Source organism: Dermacentor andersoni, chromosome 5 (genome assembly GCF_023375885.2).
Source record: "Dermacentor andersoni chromosome 5, qqDerAnde1_hic_scaffold, whole genome shotgun sequence".
Taxonomy (NCBI): domain Eukaryota; kingdom Metazoa; phylum Arthropoda; class Arachnida; order Ixodida; family Ixodidae; genus Dermacentor; species Dermacentor andersoni.
The window spans coordinates 152,228,850-152,242,029 of record NC_092818.1 but is presented as its reverse complement, the minus strand read 5'-3'; the positions used below and the strand labels follow the sequence as shown (position 1 = coordinate 152,242,029).

The window sequence follows — 13,180 nt, the reverse complement described above, 5'->3', positions numbered from 1 at the left end:
TTTTTCATATTAAGCCATCAATGGCGCACTCATCTAAGCAGGCATAATCGTTTTCTTGAACGGGTTGATGACCACAAGCCGCACTTTCACTTTTTTCCTCGCTCATTTGAAAGCCTCTCTCACGACCTTTCTTTAATAAAAATATTACCCTTCATAATTGTGAATTTGCTTTAAAGAAAAAATTTCGCGCTTCATAATGGGTTATTTATTTGCTCTTTGGCTTTTTGATTTAGCGTATCGTAAAGTTTACACGTCAATGCTGACACCTTTCTGCCACTTGGAGTCAATGCGATACTGAATACAGCTGTGGTTTGGTTTGTTCCGGTGCAATAAGAAGGGAGCATCATTTAGCGTGATCTGCTGCGAATACGTCACAGGGAACTAATTCTCTTGGTGCGTATAAGATTAATACGTTCCCGCATGGAATTGAAAGACCAAGTTTACAGCAATGAAAATTAGGGCAAAGAATTTGCATTCAACATGCTGCGGAATTTCAACATGATCTTCTGAACGAACTCTTCTACTATTTTATGAGATGTATTTTATATACCCGCTTATCGGATTATCTACAGACCAGCAGCTTAACGTGACATGTAGTACTTAGCTGAAGGAAGGCAACGCAAAGCGTGAACGAAGACTGTATAGTTTGCAACGTACCCATCATGGTCGGTTCTAGCGTTGTGCAGTTCTGGGCGACATTACAGATGTGCAAATTGTAGATCTTGACGAACTTCTTTTTTCATTATGTTTTTAAAGGAAAGTATAGGAGCTTTTTTTTTGCATCTTGTAATAGTGATAGCTATTCCTTTGTGAGTAAAGTTTATAATAACATAATGTAAAATAAGATGAAACTTTGAAGATTCGGAAATTCATTAGTGGAATGAGCTAAAGAGAGCAAATGTGATCTCCATAGAGTCCCCGACGCACTGGAAAATACAGAGACAAAAGGCGAGGACAAGTTACATCAACACTATACTGATTACCGACAGACACGTGTGCACCGAGTCACTTTTGTATGATCTCATTACTCCGTGTAGCTATCAGTACATATCGGGCGCAGTTTTTAATGTGTATAACTAAGTGCATGTTCACACATATTCTCAATTATACAGAAAAATACGATTACCAATAAATCTCACATCTTCATAAAAAAGTCCATTTCCCACAAGGTTGCTCGTACGGCATAACATTGGAAGAACTTAACTTAAACCAAGTAGCTTTTCTTAGCATCACGTGTAGATATGGAACGCGAAATGGGATCTTATTTTGCAGCCATTCGAACAAAGTTATGCACAAGAACATCATTCAGATATCCAACAGTGACAACCAGCAAAGTAAATCAGAGCGAATACAGTAAAGTAAGTGCCTCAATGAAATGTATACCCCCCCCCCCCCCCTCGCCACCCAACTAATGGCGAGTCGCAATATTTTAATATCTACAAAAAAATTTTACTTCAACATTTACCTTTAGTTCTTTACCTCGTTGTAAATTTTCTTTTTGCGCAAAAGATCAACAAACACAAAAAGAACTACCTTGACATTGTTCTCCGCGATGAAAACGAACAACTCCGAATAGGCTGTTTACGCGAGTTCAATAATGCGACTCGAGGGACGCGTAGACATGAAGTTTGTTTTCACTCAGCGATAGACACGCCGAAACGACCCCGACGTGAATTCATTAAAAAGCTCCAGCGAGCGGCTTCTTGTATCTAAACACGAACACCGACAATCGATCTTCTGTGGGGTCATTAGAAGGCACAACGGAGGCACGAGCATAACGAGGTTTCCGCGGGACTCAATAAATGGTCCCAGAGACGGTGCAACGGCAAGAACGGCGCACTTGCTTGTCCGGCGGGCCTGTCGATAACGTAATTATTGCTTCGCGTGGTCTCGTACGATACCGTACGAGCCAGGTCTCGCGAATGCTGTGTGATTCCGCCTTCGGCGTATAGACCCCGTTGTGGCTGAAGGAGCAGACCTCGGACGAAATCGCGTATCAGCTTCGCCACGTGGCGTTCCACGAACGCCCAAGCTTCTGCAGTGAGCATCGCTAAGATTACGATCACGCATAAAAAAAAAGAGAAAGTAAGCAACTCCTATTTCGGGCATTATAGAACAACAAGAAAACAGGTCCTACAGATACTTGCCAAAAACAGCGCTAACAAAGACGAAGGAATTAGCGTGGGTTCACGCACGAGCGCGCTGTGTGTGAAAGCGTACCTTAATTTTTTCCTCCTCGTGTTTGTTACCGCTGTTTTTGTCAAGTACTAACGTGCGCCATCTTACGCAAATTTTCCTGCTACTTAAGATCCTATACTGTTTCAAAACTTGTCTTTAGAATGAGTTATGCAGATGTTAACGTGTTTGGCGTTCCGTTAAACTAACGTGTATTGACGCCTTTTCGAACCGTGCACTTACCATGCCAGTTTAAAACGTTAACTGTTTTGACCTATTTTATATGCGTGCCTTTAACAGAAGCATGCTGTTCTCTGTGTGCGGACTCCATGAGCTGGCAACAGTTTCGCTAATTAATGCGCGCATAGCAAGTGCAGCCGCTCATCGTTAAGCGGCCCTCTTTACATATATTGTCATCGCTCGCTCACGGAGCACCTGCTTGCGTTTAAACTCTAACCACTCCACGTTTAGACGTTGTGTGAGAGCGGGCATTCTGGTAAACCATCGCTCAGTCTTTCTTTTGTCTTTTCGTTCGCGTCGCCGACCTGCCGCCGCTGACCTCGTTTTCGTTTCTCACTTGTAACCGTGAACGACAACTTAATTTCGTGTCCTTCGACGAAACCTGAAAACTGTGTCAAACGAACATGCACTATTCAACGAAATAGACGATAATGAGCTGCGTTTTGTTGGTGCTCACCAGTCGTCGCGTTGCATATCCTTGCTGACCTCTCTAACATTGGGCTTGGTTTGACTACTGTGAGGGTGCAAATGTTCGGTGACACTTCTGTTTTCATCTAATAGCTAAAGAATTATCTTATAGCAAAAGCGCTAAGGAGTCATCTTATAGCTTAGCTAAAGTTATAGCGTAGCTAATAGCTTAGTATAGTGAATAGAGGTTTCTGGTTTGGCTGATCTCCTTGTGTTTCTCTTTTCATTTGTCTCTCTATTTTTCTGTTTCACCCGTACTGTTAGAGTTCTTTTTTTTTTTTTCCAATGCAGAGCAGTCAACCTATCCCTGGTTAATTTCGCCCGCTTTTCCTCCCTTCCTTGCTTCTCTCTTCATTACTTTCTTTCGCTACCAGTCCGTTGGGAGTTCATCACTTCTATATATAACGTCTGAAATTAATGGTAACAATAGAACATTTTCATTTGTAAACCTAAGTGTGTCTATGAGGGCACACTCTGTCGTGAGTGTCAATCCCCTTGTAGCATCGCTGCAGCTCAAGCTGTCATATAGGTGTAATTCAGAAATTAAAAGAAACAAGAAAAACAGCACGACAAAAAAGGGCGAGCGCCCTTTCATAAATCGACAAGTCACAGGTTCGATCGCAGCTGCGGTGCTCCTGTCAATTATCCGCTCGTTCCTTTATTGTTAGCGAAGCTGACCATTGCCTTGGCACTAATCAACCACAGACAACGCCCACAGGCAAATTTTTACACAGACAAGAACGCAGCAAAATTTTCATTGTCGCACATTTGATGGATGCGATTGCTAAAGCCTTATTGTTTATACATAAGCCCTAAGTTTGAGAAATAAACAACAAATTGATCTAAATAGTTGGCTTCAAGGCTCAATTGCTTTTGGTGACGCATGAGAACTCTGCGGATTTGCTGGAGCGTGACTGACTGCCTCGCCACCATGTAGAATGTTATACAATGACTGTTAAAAATTTAGACAGAAAACTTTCCCCTATTCGGTTCCCCTCATGTGCACGTTATTGTGGTAGCCATGCACTTTCACTGCTCAGGAGGAGGAGGAAGAGGAGGAAATAACTGTATTGAGTCACTGCTCAGAAGCTGAAATCTGCTTTGAATGATGACGCTGCCGATGGGAGTGACTACACGCGTAGTTGAACGGAAAGCTTAGCTAGTTGGTACATATACGTGATGCGTGTGACTATGTAGCCGCAATGAAAAAAATAAGGCGATAAAAAGAATAGTCAGGCCTTCTTCCTCTTCGAGCAAGGTAATGGTATATCTGCAGTGTGAAATCCACCAACGCATAACATTCTCTCCTCGCAGGAGGCACCCACCGACGTGAATTATCTTAATGGCAAGTCATGTTTGCCTGCTACCACACTCTATTCTATGACATTCCTTTACTTTAGTCTGCGTGAATTGTGATATCGTTACTTCTTTCCTATTTTCTTGCCTTCTTCCTATCTGATATTTCTGTGTTTCTGACTCCTTCCTGAAGAGTAGGCAGGCGTTCGGTGGCAGTTGCCGGCCTGCCCGATGCTTCCGTTTTCTTTCTTTCCATCGTATATACTAATTTAATGTCCACATATGCATATAAATGAGGCAAGAAAAAATGCCTGGAAACACCTTGATGGGCTCCTGCTCCACCCTCCCTCCTCCTTCCCCCCCCCCCCCCAAAAAAAAACAATCCAGGCACACAGCAAGCAACAGTCACATTTCTGGACATGCCTATGAAAATGGGCACAAAGAATTAGTGATAGTAACCTATACAGTGGCAAGAAGAAAAGAAAGAACAGCGCATTGCACTGATTAGTCATTTAATGAAGCAAACAATGGGTATAAGTGAAAAAAGTTCACCAGCAAATACAGATAGATTGAATAAAAACAGTGTGGGCTTTCGCAAAACAAAGCAAGCAGAAAAAAAAAAACTAAAAAAAGACGTTTAGCAATCACTCACTAGGAAGTGTACCGAAAAAGCAGCTGACTAAATTTATATGAAAAATCGCTATTTGTCACCAGCTGAAGGAAAAAGAAGTAATAAGAAAATGCAGTGGCGTAAAGCTATTGGACCAGTTGATGAAGGTCTTTTGATTTAAGCGTCAATTTGTCAATACCTTGACAAATGTAGTTGTTTAGGAGCTGCGGTAGCGCCACATGTTTCAAACCAAATAATAATAACAACAACAATAATAATAATAATAATAATAATAATAATAATAATAATAATAATAATAATAATAATAATAATAATAATAAATTAATATTGGTATTATTGTTGTTGTAGTTGATGATGATGATGATGATGATGGTCGATCCTTTGAGGCACTTGCCCCTAGAGAAATCACGAACGTGCTGGTTAACGGTATACAAGCAAGTGATATCAAAAACCGCATCGCGCTATTGGGTGACTTCAGCAGAACCAAGTTCTTGGCTGTCATTATAGGGTCCGCTGTCTAATTCTTCAGGGTAGACATGCTATTGCAGTGTTATTTACCTTGTTGATGAATTCCTTTGCTATAGTGACCTGTCTTTGATTTCAGCGGCCACAGAGAGTATGAAATAATCAAGGCGCTTCGCCTGGGGAAGTCACGTTTTGTCAAAGCGTCCTTTAAGCATGGCAGAACTCGGTCGTAATAGAGGTGGTACTTTTTCACAATGCCGTTCAGCCTTTTATCCCGAAGTTGCTTCAATGTCGGAAGCGCTTAAAACTCTATCACGGGTGGGGTACACATCAACTGCTTGTCGACGGCGTGCTAGAAGTGTTCCACTTCCCACAGCTCGGACTTCTCTGGAATTACTTTCTGACTGCGAAGGCCCCTGTGCATACGCATTGCGTACATGCGTGCGTACGCGCATCATGTATGTGTGCGCGCGCGTGTGTGTGTGTGGCGTTTGTGTGTGTGTGTTTCGCTTCAAGGAGGAAGAGGATGGGTGAGGTAGAGTTACAGAAAAGTGAGAAGCACTCGCCTCTACCACCGTGCATACAATTCAGTGCTCTCACACACTTCGATGTGCACGCCTGGCTGCCCACTCGACCTGGCCTGCCCGCGCTAATGAGCACTTAGCAGTTTTTCGCATATATATATATATATATATATATATATATATATATATAGATATATATATATATAAGAATGAGTCAAATAATCAAGGATAAACTGCATATAGGCGAAACCGCACTGGTTGTCCCCTTAATTTACTATGAGAGGCCTCATTCTAGTTCAACAAGACTCAGTTTATATTGTCAATTACGATATCACACTAGTAAGGCAGAAATTCAAGTTAATAAAGCGTTGGGTGGACGTTCGCGTAATCTAAATGGCCAGTGTTGTCCCGGCTGGGCACCGTGTTATGACTGTTGGTATAAGGGGCACATGCACTCGGGAATGCATGCTGTCAAAGTTCAGAGAAGTAAGAATGAATGAGAGTCGAAGCACTGTCCAAAGCCGCAGATGAAACGATTAGAGAAAAAAAAAATGGGGCATATTAAATCTAAATTAAATTATGGGGTTTTACGTGCCATAACCACAATCTGATTATGAGGCATGCCGTAGGGAGAGACTCCGAAAATTTGGACACCTGGGGTTCTTTAACGTGCACTTAAATCTATGTACACGGGTGTTTTTCGCATTTCGCCCCCATCGAAAACCGGCCGCCGTGGCCGGGATTCGAACCCACGACCTCGTGCGCAACAGTCCAACACCGTAGCCGCTAAGCAACCGCGGTGGTTAATGGTGCATATGATGGAGTCGAATGGAGTAGTACAAGAGTTGCTGGCGGTTACTGGGAGAGGCTTTTGTTCCGCAGTGAACATAAATGTGATGGTGATTGTAACTATGATCATTATGAAACTGTCACGCACGAAAGAATGGAAACGTGGTCCAACTGACGCTTTTTGAAGGCTTGAAGATGGATGGCTTAGCGTACATTGTAGGAGTAAACCTGTTTATAGTTTTTTAACGGCCTTTTTTATAGGTGTTTTACCCTTTATCTGTCAAAGACAGGCATTTTCGTGCAAATGAAATCAAGAACTCTAGGCGTATACATTCAGCGTCATTCTGAATCTTTAAGCAAATAAGAAAGGTTCCACCGTTCAAACCTAAACGGTGGTGTTTTGAATGTGTGAAAAAAAAATATGTTTCTATAAGTAAGGAGCCTCGTGAAAAAACGAAAAGAAGAATGAGTGGATCGTAGACGGGAAGAAAAACTGGGTATGCAAATTTGCAGGAACGCACCACCAATCGCGTTTATCGCCGGGCAGCTGTCAAGAACACCCGCGTGCCTTGTCTGGCCATAATTTGCCGGCCGCTCTTCATCGTGCCAAGCCCGTTGCGTTGAAGACTCAACGCCAATATACCGAATAATAATAATAATATAATAATAAAAAAAGCAAACGAAAGAAAGCGGGCGTTATATCTCGGGAGGATTTCGCGTAATTAATAAGCGCGGCTCAGTGGTAAAGTGCAGTGCTTTCAGAAGATATATTAAATTCTTTAACGAGCTTTCCAATGGGCGTTTCTCCTATGCAGAGAACGGAGTTTCTGTACGGCGGGCTCCAGCACTTGCTCATGCACAGTTGAATGTTTTGTCTTTTTTTTTTTCGGCACCGGGGCCAGTGTCGTAAAATGTGGCTGACTTCCACCGCGAGGCGAAATTAGGGGCTCTGGTTGTGGCCACAATTAGTCGTTGGCAGCTGATGAAACATTTTCTTTTGTGTTTCCACTGGGGGTCCTAGGGCAGCCGCTGTGCATGTCTATATGCAGTCTGTACCTTTAGCAATTTTTCCTCGAGAGAACGCGAGAGAACGAGAAGAAATTAACAGTGCAAACCATTCAGTGTTAAACACGATAACGAGTCTAAGCTCTCAGAAGGCGATGTGACAAATTGGTTTAATGAAGTCTGCTGAACGGTACAATAAGTAAATGTTGTTCTTTCGCCTCGACGAAAAGGAGAGCAAAGGAGATGAATGGCTGAGGGGTTAACCAGGATTATTGTCTCGTTGGTTACTCTGCACATTCTTTGAGGAGACGGGGGGGGGGGGGGAGGGAGGGTTAAATCAAATAATGGGGAAAGAACAAAAATGTGTTGAGAAACTGTCTGTGAAATGCGTGATGAGTTGCCTGTCAAAATCGCTTTTTCGATCGGAATACCGTAGTGTAGATTAGTGGCTATGGCGTTGCGCCGTCGAGCTCATGGTTGCGGGTTCGATCCCGACCGCACCTGCCACATTTCGATGGGGACAAGAAAGCAAGAACGCTCGCGCACTTAGATTTATGTTCATGTGAAAGAACCCCAGGGGGTTAAAGTTATTCGCGAGCCTCTAACTACAGCGTGTTTCATGATCACATTGTGGGTTTGGCATGCAAAATCCTAGAATTTTGTGGCTCAGCTCTTAGATGCCCGTTTTCGCGTTGAGTATCGTCCTACCTCGGCGTCCCTCAGCGTGATACCTCGGCGTAACCGAGTGACCGAGCACAGCGAAGGATGAAAAAGCGAACGTGGAGTGCAGCGGCGGATGAAAGACGGAGAAAGCGAAGAGAACGTGAGGAAGAAAGCGGATGAGGAGGATGCAGCGGAAGCACGAGGAGGAGAGTAGAGGAAGCCACCTTGGAGCAGCACCAGATGGCGCTCACGTCCGCATCACCATAGCGAGGCTTGAACAGTGGTGGCGCGCGACGCAGCGGTAGGACTACGTGGTGGAACTGTGAGGATGCTTACACTAACGGCGGACTAGCACTGTTGTGCGTGTGTGTGCGTATGTGTAATCTTCTTTTTTTCCTCTTTAATTATTTGGATATATACGGTATAGTCGATGTGCCTGCCCACTGCAAAGAGCCCAGCGACATTTCATCATCATCATCACCGCGGCAGTGGCGGTACCGGCCTTGCGGGGGAAAGAAAAGAAAGTCGCAGTTTCGCCCGAAAGGCGAAGCATCGATTGCGATAGCAAATAAGAAATTAGTAAACAGCTCTACAAAATAAGGGCAGTAGTTTTATCGTCCGTATAAACTTGTAAACATTCGCTTATTAACTGGCATTAATAAGGTATTGTTAAGCACGGTGTCAGCGCGCACAGGCAAACATGAACACTCCACACCCGATGATCGCGCACGCACGCTGTCAAAACGCTGGCGTGAGGGAGCGCGGCCGCAGCAGCGAGCGAAGTGACCTTCGTGCGGTCTATCGTTTCAACGCGCACTGAGCGGCCAGAACACACCACGCACAAAGGTAGGAGCCGTCGGCGCACCTAGACTCTACCCCCAACGCAGATCGCTTTCAAGATGCGGCCCGCGATGCCGTGCGCGGCCGCTCAGTGCGCAGTTGCTGCCAGAGCACACCGCCACCCCCCTTCCGTCTCTTACCCCATGGTGCCTCGCGTGCGATAGAAGACGAAGCGCTTACTCCCTGCTTTTCTCCTTTGCGTGCGCGAGATTGAGCCGCGATTGACAGCTCTCGTCGCACGCTTTCCCTCGCACATAGAGCATACATCGTTCAGAGAAGACTATCACTCTTGGACTTTATATGGAACATCACGGCGACGGCAAAAATGTGTCTGGAATGTCCATATAATTGCTATCGCAATAAAAAGAACCAGGAAGCTCACCTTCGCGTATGGCGTTCGCCGCAAGCGTCTCGCGGAAAAGATTACGGTTGCATAAGCTGCACTTGCCGGGAAGCTGCAACTGTGTGGCCGGTCGATGTGTATAGCGCCGCACGTAGCGGCTCTGTCAGTCGGTGTTGTGATCGGTGCGATGCCTCAATATATTGCGAAATGAAAACACGTATAGAGCTGCGCTGAAATTTCGCATTCGGGAGGATAGTAATCGTCGATGGACTTTTTTAAAACTCTTTAACGCAGTCCCAAGGCTTCGAAAGAACACCGGCCTGCTTCTAAAGTTAGTCGGTTCGACGCCATGTAGAACCAGGGTCCGATGATTCCGGTTCTTCAGTGGAACGTTTTCGAGTGCACATGTTGAGCGTGACGTAAAGCGCTGTTCTTTGCGTACTCAAACGAGATCACCCACAGAGAACGTGCACAATTGTGTTTTTATGGCGATGCACTTCATCGTCGGGACTGCCGGCCCTTCCGTTGAGCAAAAGGAGTAAATTCGTGCATGCGTCTCGAATCCACAGATGACATACGAAAATTGGGACTAATTTGGCTTGCTGTTTGCGCATCAATACAAATCGTATCGCAGACACACAGATGGATAGAAAAAGGCACGACAGAGACATCTGCCGTCTTTCTTTCTGGCCGCCTGTGTTTTTGTGCTCTACTACTCGTCGTAGCACACGTGAATTGCTTCACGCCAAGGTAAGCCGCACAAGAGGCGGAGCCTCAGCTGAGCATGCAGGGAAGTAAGAGCGCTGGTTTTTGAAGTCAGCAGAATTTCATAGGGTTAGTCAGTGCTCGGGTGCAAGCACTTTGAGCTTTCCCGTTGCCTCTGCTTTTGCCATCGGGACAGCAGCGCAGTCGACACTGTCGTTGTGAGATTGAGCGGCTACATCTGCTAGCTCGTTTCATAGAGCACCGCAGAATTTCATAGGGCCAGTCTGTGCTCGCGTGCAAGCACTTTGAGCTTTCCCGTTGCATCTGCTCTTGCCATCGGGACAGCAGCGTAGTCGACACTGTCGTCAGATTGAGCGGCTGCATCTGCTAGCTAGTTTCATAGAGTACCGCAGAATTTCATAGGGCCAGTCTGTGCTCGCGTGCAAGCACTTTGAGCTTTCCCGTTGCCTCTGCTCTTGCCATCGGTACAGCAGCGTAGTCGACACTGTCGTTTTCAGATTGAGCGGCTACATCTGCTAGCTCGTTTCATAGAGTACCGCCGAATTTCATAGGGCCAGTTAGTGCTCGCGTGCAAGCACTTTGAGCTTTCCCGTTGCCTCTGCTCTTGCCATCGGTACAGCAGCGTAGTCGACACTGTCGTTTTCAGATTGAGCGGCTACATCTGCTAGCTCGTTTCATAGAGTACCGCCGAATTTCATAGGGCCAGTTAGTGCTCGCGTGCAAGCACTTTGAGCTTTCCCGTTGCCTCTGCTCTTGCCATCGGTACAGCAGCGTAGTCGACACTGTCGTTTTCAGATTGAGCGGCTACATCTGCTAGCTCGTTTCATAGAGTACCGCCGAATTTCATAGGGCCAGTTAGTGCTCGCGTGCAAGCACTTTGAGCTTTCCCGTTGCCTCTGCTCTTGCCATCGGTACAGCAGCGTAGTCGACACTGTCGTTTTCAGATTGAGCGGCTACATCTGCTAGCTCGTTTCATAGAGTACCGCCGAATTTCATAGGGTCAGTTAGTGCTCGCGTGCAAGCACTTTGAGCTTTCCCGTTGCCTCTGCTCTTGCCATCGGTACAGCAGCGTAGTCGACACTGTCGTTTTCAGATTGAGCGGCTACATCTGCTAGCTCGTTTCATAGAGTACCGCCGAATTTCATAGGGCCAGTTAGTGCTCGCGTGCAAGCACTTTGAGCTTTCCCGTTGCCTCTGCTCTTGCCATCGGTACAGCAGCGTAGTCGACACTGTCGTTTTCAGATTGAGCGGCTACATCTGCTAGCTCGTTTCATAGAGCACCGCGGTGACTTGGCAGCCAATGAAGGACGATGTTGTGTCCTCTCTCAACTACCCGATGAGAAATTTCGCTTATGTCCACAAGTTGTTCACCCATCCCAAGGCGCATCGCACTCCGGGGGCTTGCTTCAGAACGGCACAATGTAGACCAACAGTGGGGAGCTTCACTGAATAAAACAGAGTTTTCTTAAGAAAGTAACTAGAACGCCAATGCATTTCGTCGAACACTTTGAAAATTAATATCTTGAAACTGCTGCAGTCCCGATAGTTTGTTCCAAGTGGATACGCCTTCAGAACTCAACGGCTGTAATTCGTAGATTGAAATATGTGGCTTAAAGTAATTAATTGAAAAGGTTAATTAGCGTGCGTACGTTAATTATTCAATTGAACGTTTTGATTTCTCGTAAACATAAAGGCCGCATCATCGAGTAATTCAAATCAAGGTTTAGAATTGTGCTATCTGCCACAGGCAATTTTTAAAAATTTGATGCAACTAAAAAGAACACCCTGTATAGTAACTGCTGTGCATTCGTACTCAGAAAGGCCGAGGCACATCCGTAGATCTTTTTTTACGGTTATGATATTATTTTTTGGTTACCGTGGCCAAATTATTAAACCTTTCTGTATAAACGCGTACAACACAATATTGGCGTCTGTGAATTTAGCTGTACTTAATATATAGTCGTAGGGAAGTTCGAACTTTGCTTCTCGCAGTAGGCGCCAGAGTTAGCATTCGCGAAAGGTTTCGACACAGTATTGCAGAGCTCACAGCTATCCACTATCAGACTTTGCGGCTATCAGACTTTGTGTTTAAGGCAGGTAAGTGTCGTCGCGGCATAGGCGCGATTTATTCTTAGAGGCTCTGCTTAAGACACAAAAAAGTAAGGTTTTTTTACGGCTACCGAGTAAATTTTCACCTTGCACTAAACTTGAAGACGAAATTCAGGATCCGCTTGAGAACGCGTTTAAATATGTACATGCAGTAGCAGTTATTCCCCAACTGTAACAAACTGATAGTTCAAAACTCGTTCCTTTGAAAACAATATTCTGCTTTACTCTTACTACAGCACCAATAAAGCTCTCTGTAAAGCATAATGGCTCCTAAGACACAATTGTACGGATTATTTGCATCCATACTTTCTGTAGTGATCATAGCGTCCTACCTTGCATATAAGGGGACTCGCCCTCGCATCTTCGTCGTAAAAAACGTGGCAGCGCTTACTCCTTCACTACACGATGAGTTCGCTGACCATCCGTCAAGAGGGATTGCGCTCACAACAGATGAATGCTGCCTTTGTGTCATACCTTGAGAACAGTGTCAGGTGGGAGATTTTACACCATCATCTTCTCGCCACTGTGTCATAGCGGTTGCGGTATTCTGCTGCATAAAATGGGGTTATGGAACAGAGGACGACGAAGTTTCCCTGCTAAGGTGGCTGCTCACCGCTCCTGTGAAAAATCTCGCCTTCCGCGTAAATACGTTCCATACATCAAGAGATTGGACCCCAAGACATCTGAGGACGCCCCGGATGCTCATGCGCAGTCCGGTTTTTTGACATTCAGCGAATGTCACCCCATCGGCCCTGCAGCTGAGTTGTACACTGGGACTAGGCCTAGTGCCTCCGGTGACGCGCTGGCGGCGGTAGATTCGCCGGCGCCGCTCGTCACGACGGCGTTACCGGCCGCACAATTGACACCTGAGCCTGGATCCCAGCTCCTGGTTCCTGCTCCAAGTCC

The 13,180-nt window shown here is 45.4% G+C and overlaps 1 protein-coding gene across 3 annotated transcripts in view; it reads left to right on the top strand.

The window, feature by feature from the left end:
- Positions 1–13,180, top strand: part of LOC126531404 (cell adhesion molecule 3-like) — a 486,943-nt gene that overhangs the window by 324,603 nt on the left and 149,160 nt on the right. The gene's annotated exons all lie outside the window — the stretch shown is intronic.